Genomic DNA, 7,691 nt, shown 5'->3' with positions numbered 1-7,691 from the left:
TGTGCACACGCACACACACACACACACACACACACACACACACACACACACACACACACACACACACACACAGGTTGTGTAGTTGCAGCACACGAGCAGCTGCATGATGCTGGGGTTGCGTTTTTTGTTCATTTCATGTAGGTGTCAATACATCTGCATTCAACTGTGCCAATGAGCGTGCACGGACATGCACACAGGCCCACCCCACCCTACACACACACACACACACACACACACACACACACACACACACACTGCCCTGTGTTTATCAGACCACAGCCCTGCTCCTGGCCCTCGCTGCAGCCTGCTGTGATATGAAATGTGACACTGTCAATTTGCCTCCCAATCCGTCAGGCGGTCGATTGGATTCAGATGCATTGTGGGGGCCGGGGACTCGGAGCTGTGGCCTAACCTCCTCCACCCCCACCCCCCACCCCCACCCCCAACACCCCGTAAGTTCCTCAACGGTGAAATCGTCTGCAATCTCCCGTTAAATGTTCTCGCTCCCAGACTCAGCGTTAGATTGTTTTCCTGAGGTGGTGGTGTTTGGGGGTGTGGGGGGGGGTTCAGTCTGTACCCGGGGTGCTGAGGTGCTGAGGTGCAGCGACGACTTTACTGAAAACAACAGCTGCTGCAGAAACAAACAGTTTCTCTGTTTGTGTGTTTTCACAGAGAAGCTTCAGGATCTGCAGCTCAGGACAACTTTAACAGAGAAACTGTTCTTTACACACGTGTTCATTCTGTTGTCATCACATGTCTGAGTCAGTGTCTGACGAGGTTTCTAACACGTGACGGACGTGAAACTGGAAGAACACAAAGATCTCAGGATGAAGAAGAGGAGCCGTACACGTAGAAGACGAAGACGTCCACTTGGAAACACGAGGAGGTTCCAGATCTTTTGGTGATGAGGGCCGACGCCGGTGTGGATGAGCTGTAAACAACAACACTGATCTTTCCACAGCAGAGTTTATACGTCATGTCCGGCCTCCTGCTGCTCTACAGGCTCCGCCCCTGCTGCTCTACAGGCTCCGCCCCTCGCCTGATGATCCACCATCTTCTCGGTGCTGGAGTCGGACCATTAGTTTCAGAACGACTCTCTGTGACAGTGACGGAGCAGCGAGGTGATTTCCTCTGATACAGAACCATCAGGGCCCAGTGACGATCGCTCAATCTGTCAGAGCACAAAGAAAGAAACTGAGCGTGGTGAGAGGAGATGAGATCTTCAGAGGGAGAGGAAGAGGAGAGGAAGAGGAGGAGAGGAAGAGGAGGAGAGGAAGAGGAGGAGGAAGTTAAACAAAAAGTGTCGTCTGTGAAAGTGAAGCTAATGTGGAAGTTCCTGACACCTGCATTCTCTCAAATGACCAGCAGGGGGTGACTTCACTGGCTTTAAAATAAGTCACTTTCTAAAGAAGTCTCTGAGAAAATTACATCAGTTAACGTTCGTCTCATCTTTGTTGTCCCACTGAGACATCGAGCTACGTCGCCCCCTGGTGGACGTGGACTCCAGATGCAGAAATGCCGTAAACCCGAATTTTCCACTGGTGGATAAAGGAATCAGAGTCTATACAATAAAACTCTTCTTCTCACTGGATGAAGGGAGAGAGAGAGAGAGAGAGAGAGAGGGAGGAGGGGGAGAGAGAGAAGGAAAGAGAGAGACAGAGAGAGAGAGAGAGAGAGAGAGAGAGAGAGAGAGAGAGAGGGAGGAGGGGGAGAGAGAGAGAAGGAAAAGAGAGAGACAGAGAGAGACAGAGAGAGAGAGAGACAGAGAGAGAGAGAGAGAGAGAGAGAGAGAGGGGGAGAGAGAGAGAGAAGGAAAGAGAGAGACAGAGAGAGACAGAGAGAGAGAGAGAGAGAGAGAGAGAGAGAGGGAGGAGGGGGAGAGAGAGAGAAGGAAAAGAGAGAGACAGAGAGAGACAGAGAGAGAGAGAGAGAGAGAGAGAGAGAGAGGGGGAGAGAGAGAGAGTTTTTAATCCCTGTAGTGAGGCGACTGCAGTAAAACCCTGGAACCTGAAATAGTCTTTTCCTCCCCCTCTCGTTCTCCCAGTAGAAGACGGACTCTGTGTCTCTCCCGTCGTCCTGGAGGTAAACGTTCCAGCAGGAGGAGTAAACTGTGCAGCGCTGAGGGAATCAGCTGCTCCTATTCCCAGCTGGTTAAACGTGTCCCATTTAAATGCATATTGCCTCAGAGGGTGGAACCAGCTAATCACAACTCGTTCTAAACCAGGCTCCACAAACTGCAACCTGGCTGATCGCAGTGAGAGCTGAGTGGTACCAGAGGATTCCAGCTCAGTGACGACCCAGCGTGAGAACTCCGAGGGACAGATGTGTGGTGGGGGGCGGGAGGGGTCTCACTGACCAGTCTGCAAGATTTAAGACAAAATCCTAAAAGTGAATTGTGTAGATTTGTTGGAGCTGAATTTAAACGTCTTGTTGTCTAATAAAAGTCAGAGTTTTGTTTTCTGAAGAACAAATGGATCAGACTGAATAAAGATGGACGACATGACGGCTCCCAAACGTGAAGCCATAGCGTCTATATCGCCCCCTGGTGGCTGACTGCAGTACAGGTCATAAACCTCCTCCTCCTCCTCTGATCAATATCAGCTTTAGATTGACTCTCTGTGGAGATATCGGGGAAATGTTTTTCATATAATTGTTGCCTTGACCTTTGACCTTTGACCAATTAGTCCCAAATCTTAATCATCTGGAGATACATTTATTTTTATATTCACACTAAAATTCTTATTATTTTCTGCACTTTACCCTGAATGCATTTACATTTAATTTCTGTACTTTAGTACTTTTATTTATTACATTTATTTTACAGCTGTATATACTGTTATTTTACATATCTTAATTGATATATAACAATATAACATTGTCAGAGCATCAGTACTTTTTACCGTCAAACACTTAAAATAATAAAATACATTTACCGATGTTTTATTTTCAATGCAGAGCTTTACTTTTAAATTACTATTTTAAATTGCAGTACTGCTACTTCAGTAAAGTGTGTTTATCTGATGTTTCCTCTGTGATTTCCTCCCATTAACATGAATTAATAACTTGACTCAGCAGTGAAACGATTCTGTGAAATGATGTGTTTTCACATTCAGAGACGATGTTTATTATAATTGAATTTCTCTGGAGTGCTCTCAGGGCGACGCCGTCATTCCCATCAACGTTACTAATAAACCAAATGGCACAGAGCGACCTTTCTACTGTCCATAGACACATAGAGCTCTGATTGGACGGCATTATTCTGCAGATTAAAAAACCCTGACCGCAGCAGAGAGAGAAGCTTTTTGTTTTGGGTCAAATACTCGATTGTAAAACATGATGAGAAAACCTGAGCTCGTGTTTCTTCATCACAGTCAGTTTGAATCAGAGGTCGCTCACCTTCACTCTACATATCTGCACAGACACAGAAAATGTCCTGAATGTGGAAACATGAGCAGATGTGATCAGTTGGGAGGATAAATAAGTGGTTGTCATGGTTACAGCCAGCTCTTCTAATATATATTTTAAATCCCCTGTCGAGTCACAGTCAGAGTTCCTGCTCGTTTGTGACCTTCAATCAGCACCTGACCTCACCCCCCTGCTCCCAATCCCCCCATCAGCTACACCGTGTGTATATAATAACATATCATCTACTGTATAATATATATATAATGTACTGTATAATATATATACTGTAAAGTAAACCTGAACCTTTTCCCTCAGCTAGTTTCTTCCTCTTCTGATCATCAAACACAGGAAATGATGTAAAGAAACCAGATAATGTCGTTAAGGTCCAAATATTACAAACTGATCACAAACCCGACAATTACAATGTCTTAGAAATATAAAAACACAATAAGGGTATAAATGTGACACACACACACACACACACACACACACACACACACACACACACACACACACACACACACACACACACAGACACACACGCACCCTCTACAGATACCTGCTCCCCCGAGGGCAACAGATTCATTTCAACTCAATTATAAAACGAAGTGAAATGTTTAAATCAGAACTGTGCTGAGGCCGAACGCCTCCGTCACCTCGTTAATTAAATTCAAACGCTGGAGCAGCGGTTCCTCGTGTGTTTTATGGACCATGTGACGACTGTTTACACACGAACAGGAGGAGCACTGATGATGATGATGATGATGATGATGTGTTTGTGACATATTGGATTCCTGTAGCGTTGACCTGCAGGATGTCGTCTCTCCCTGTGCTCGGTCCTTTAAGCATCTGGAGCAGAGACACCTAATTGAGAGTCAGACGATGTTATTGGTCCTCAGATATCCTCCCTGGTGCAGAGGAGACGGCCTCTGGAATTGTCTCCCCCTCTCCTCCCTGTTCACGCATGGCAGCTTGGCTTTCCGTCTCCCATCTCCTTGGCTTGACCCCATTCACACGCTCCACTGGACACTTGCATTGTGCAGGAGCACGGCTGATAGCGGCGCCCGCTGAGAGCCTGACCTCCCCTTCTATCTCCGACTCACAGGTGGGGCCTGGAGAGTGGGGGGGGTCAATGTAAAAGAGAAGGAAGGGGGACGCGGGGAGTCTGAGAGGGAGGAGAGATGATGGAACCTGAGGCGTCGTACGATCACTTATAGACAAACGGTCTGAATAATCAGGATGAATCTGCTGTTTTAAAGGAAACATTCTGCTCGTCTTCAGGTTTTTAATGTTTAAGTATCTTCAGTCCTGCCACGTTGTTTTGTGTTTATGTGTTTGTATGTTTGTATGTTCTGTCTGTGTCATCGTTTAGTAACGTGTTGTGTGTGTTAAGACGCCTCCTGTCTTAATGACCTCATGACCAGGACGACTGGACAGGAAGTCACTCTGAATCAGAACTTATCCCGAAGTTGGACTTTGACGATTTATCAATTTCAGGAGAAAGCTGCTGTTTTCAGTCAGATATTATTTCACTGTGTGTGATCAGTTGGCTCCGTCATACATCTGATGTTCATGTATGTAAACTCCTCATGTTCATACTTTGCTGCACACGACGCGTATGAAAGATAACACGTCAGGAAGTTTCACAGTGATATAAGCTGTGTGGCTGTCGGCTGCTGCAGGACACATGATGTGTGCGTGTTCTATTTGTGTGTGAGTCTGTGAGCAGGACTCGTGCTCATGATAATCTGCTCATGACCTCGCCTCCTCTCTGGACGTCTACAAAACACTTTCACTTTTGTCCTGTTGGGAAACTTTCCCCCAAATTCCAGTAATCCTTCATTAGTTTCACTGTTGTGACAAGAGAGAGCTTCCACACACACACACACACACACACACACACACACACACACACACACACACTCTCACCCTGTGTAACACGGGAGGTAATGACCTCATGTCTCTGGAACCAGCAGCAGTCACTTCCAGCTAAAGACTCTAAAAGAGGAGCCGTTGGAAAACGAGGCTGAGACGTGAGGATGTTTTCTGGGGTTTTAGAAATGAGGTCACCTAGAATTATTAAAGATCCAAAAGTACGAAGATCCAAACTTGAATAAATGTCACTTCTGGTCGTGATGAAAGTGTTTGATCACAACAGAGAGGAAACTTTGATCTCACAGAGTTAAACACACACCTTCAATCTCCTATTCTCTTTCAGAACGAGATGACGTGTGGAATAAAAGTATTAATTCAATTCAAGTGTGAAATCTATCAGACCTAAAGTGACTGAGGCTTCATCCACAGGAACGTGTTGCAGCTACAGGAACACCTGACGTCCACTCCGGAGGTTCAGAGCCTCTCAAACTGAGAAGTTAGGAAACGCTGCTGGTCACGTTTCAGTTTCTACAGGTTCAGTCTGGACGAGCAGAAACGCTTCTGTTCCGCTGGTGGATTCTTCTGCAGAGGTTCAGCATCTATACTTGTGATGCGATGTATGTAATTACAGCTCCCGCCTGGTAGGTGGCGCTGGGGTTCCTGTGTTTATACGTCCACCTATGGCGGCTGAAACTGAGCTCTTCACGTTAGAGTGAATAAAAGTTGATCAAGAGGAGAAGATGAGGAAGATCATGGAACTGAGCTTTGTGCTTGTGCGACCTCAGACACAGACACAAGGTCACACTGACACACTCGACCAATCAGGAGTCAGTCTCAGCCTGTTTCTATATAATCACATATTACAACCAAACTTCACTGACAGAGTTGAGTCCACATGTCCCAGCTGCTAACACGGAGGAGGAGTCTATGACTTATACTGCAGCCGGCCACCAGGGGGAGCTTTAGGGAGCTGTCATATGTTCATCTTCACAGTCTCTGGTCAGGAGGTGTAACTACGCTCTATGAGAATATTCTGCACTACATAACTGTGTCCCCCTCTACCACCCTCTCTCCCCCTCTTCTTCATCTCACATCTCTTCACCTCCTCCCCCCGCTCTCTCCCTCCCCCTCTCTCCCCCTCTCTCTCTCATGCCTCTTCACCTCTCCTCCCCTGCCTTCTCCCCTGCTCTCCCCCTGCTCTCTCCTCCCCTGCCCCCCCTGCCCTCCCCCTGCTCTCCCACCCCCTGCTCTCCCCCACTTCGCTCTCTCCCTGCCTTCCCTGTGATTGCTCTCAGTGCTAACTCAGGCCTGACATTTGGTTTCACGCTGCCGGCAGCAGGACAGATAGAAAGTCAGATAGAGGGAGTGACATGGAGAGCGGGGGGGAACCGAAGGGAGAGGAGGAAGAGGAGGAAGAGGAGGGGGTGCTTGGCTGCAGAGAGAGGTGATAACAAAGGTGACAGGTGCTAATGAAGAGATAAGAAGAGCCGAAGAAGAATGTGTGTTGTAAACGAGAGTAAAGAGGACGAGGACACAAGAGGCCGACCACGACTCACTGAGGAGGAGGAGGAGGAGGAGGAGGAGATGGGAGGTGGGAGGTGGGAGGGAGGGGAGTCGTTTCCATAGTAACCTGTAGTTGTGTGAGTCTGGGATGAGGTAGGAGGAGACAGGATGGAGGAGACGGAGATGGAGAGCGGTGTTGTGGTTTAATTGCTGCTCTCCAGCCTAATCTCCCCGAGGCCCCGTGAATCCCTGACAGCCTCCACGAAGAAGACTCCCCCAAAAGAAACCCTTCAGTGTGTTGACCTGCAGCCTGAGGACGGACTTCATAAAGCTCATAAGCCCATAAGCTAGTGACGGCTCAGTGCGGTGCAGACTGCTGATGGCAGATAATACAAAGAGGAAGAAAAGACAATGTTCTGTGTTCAAGAGGAACCTTAAAGTCTGAGGGAGAACGGTTCTGCTCCACCTGTGGACCAACGTTCTGCAGAACCTGCTCACATGTCACAATCAGCTGAGGCTGAGGGCTACGAGACAACGGGATCATGTTGCATTGTGGGTAATGTGGACATTTCCTGAACCATTCAGGGTCCACATCCTCCGGCGGCTGCATTTGAAGAGTGTGGTGCGATACTGTCCCAGTTCATTTTGACCATATCAGCTGAAAGAGAGAGTAAATAAAGATGCTGGGCTGAACACAGGAAGTGAGGGTCAGATGAACCAGGCTCAGCAGCTGGAACAGAGATGTGATGTGATTGGCTGCTGCCAGTTGAAAAGTTGAGCTTTTCTCACCTTCTACTCGAACTCCGGCAGAACGGAGCCACAGACCCACGAGGCCGTTCGACCACATTCAAGGTGAAGGAGCAGCGTCTCCTCGGCCGTGTGAGTGTCGTGTTGTCGACGGAGCGAGA

This window comes from Hippoglossus stenolepis, chromosome 13, assembly GCF_022539355.2.
Source record: "Hippoglossus stenolepis isolate QCI-W04-F060 chromosome 13, HSTE1.2, whole genome shotgun sequence".
Taxonomy (NCBI): Eukaryota; Metazoa; Chordata; class Actinopteri; order Pleuronectiformes; family Pleuronectidae; genus Hippoglossus; species Hippoglossus stenolepis.
Note: the sequence above shows the minus strand (reverse complement) of the source record.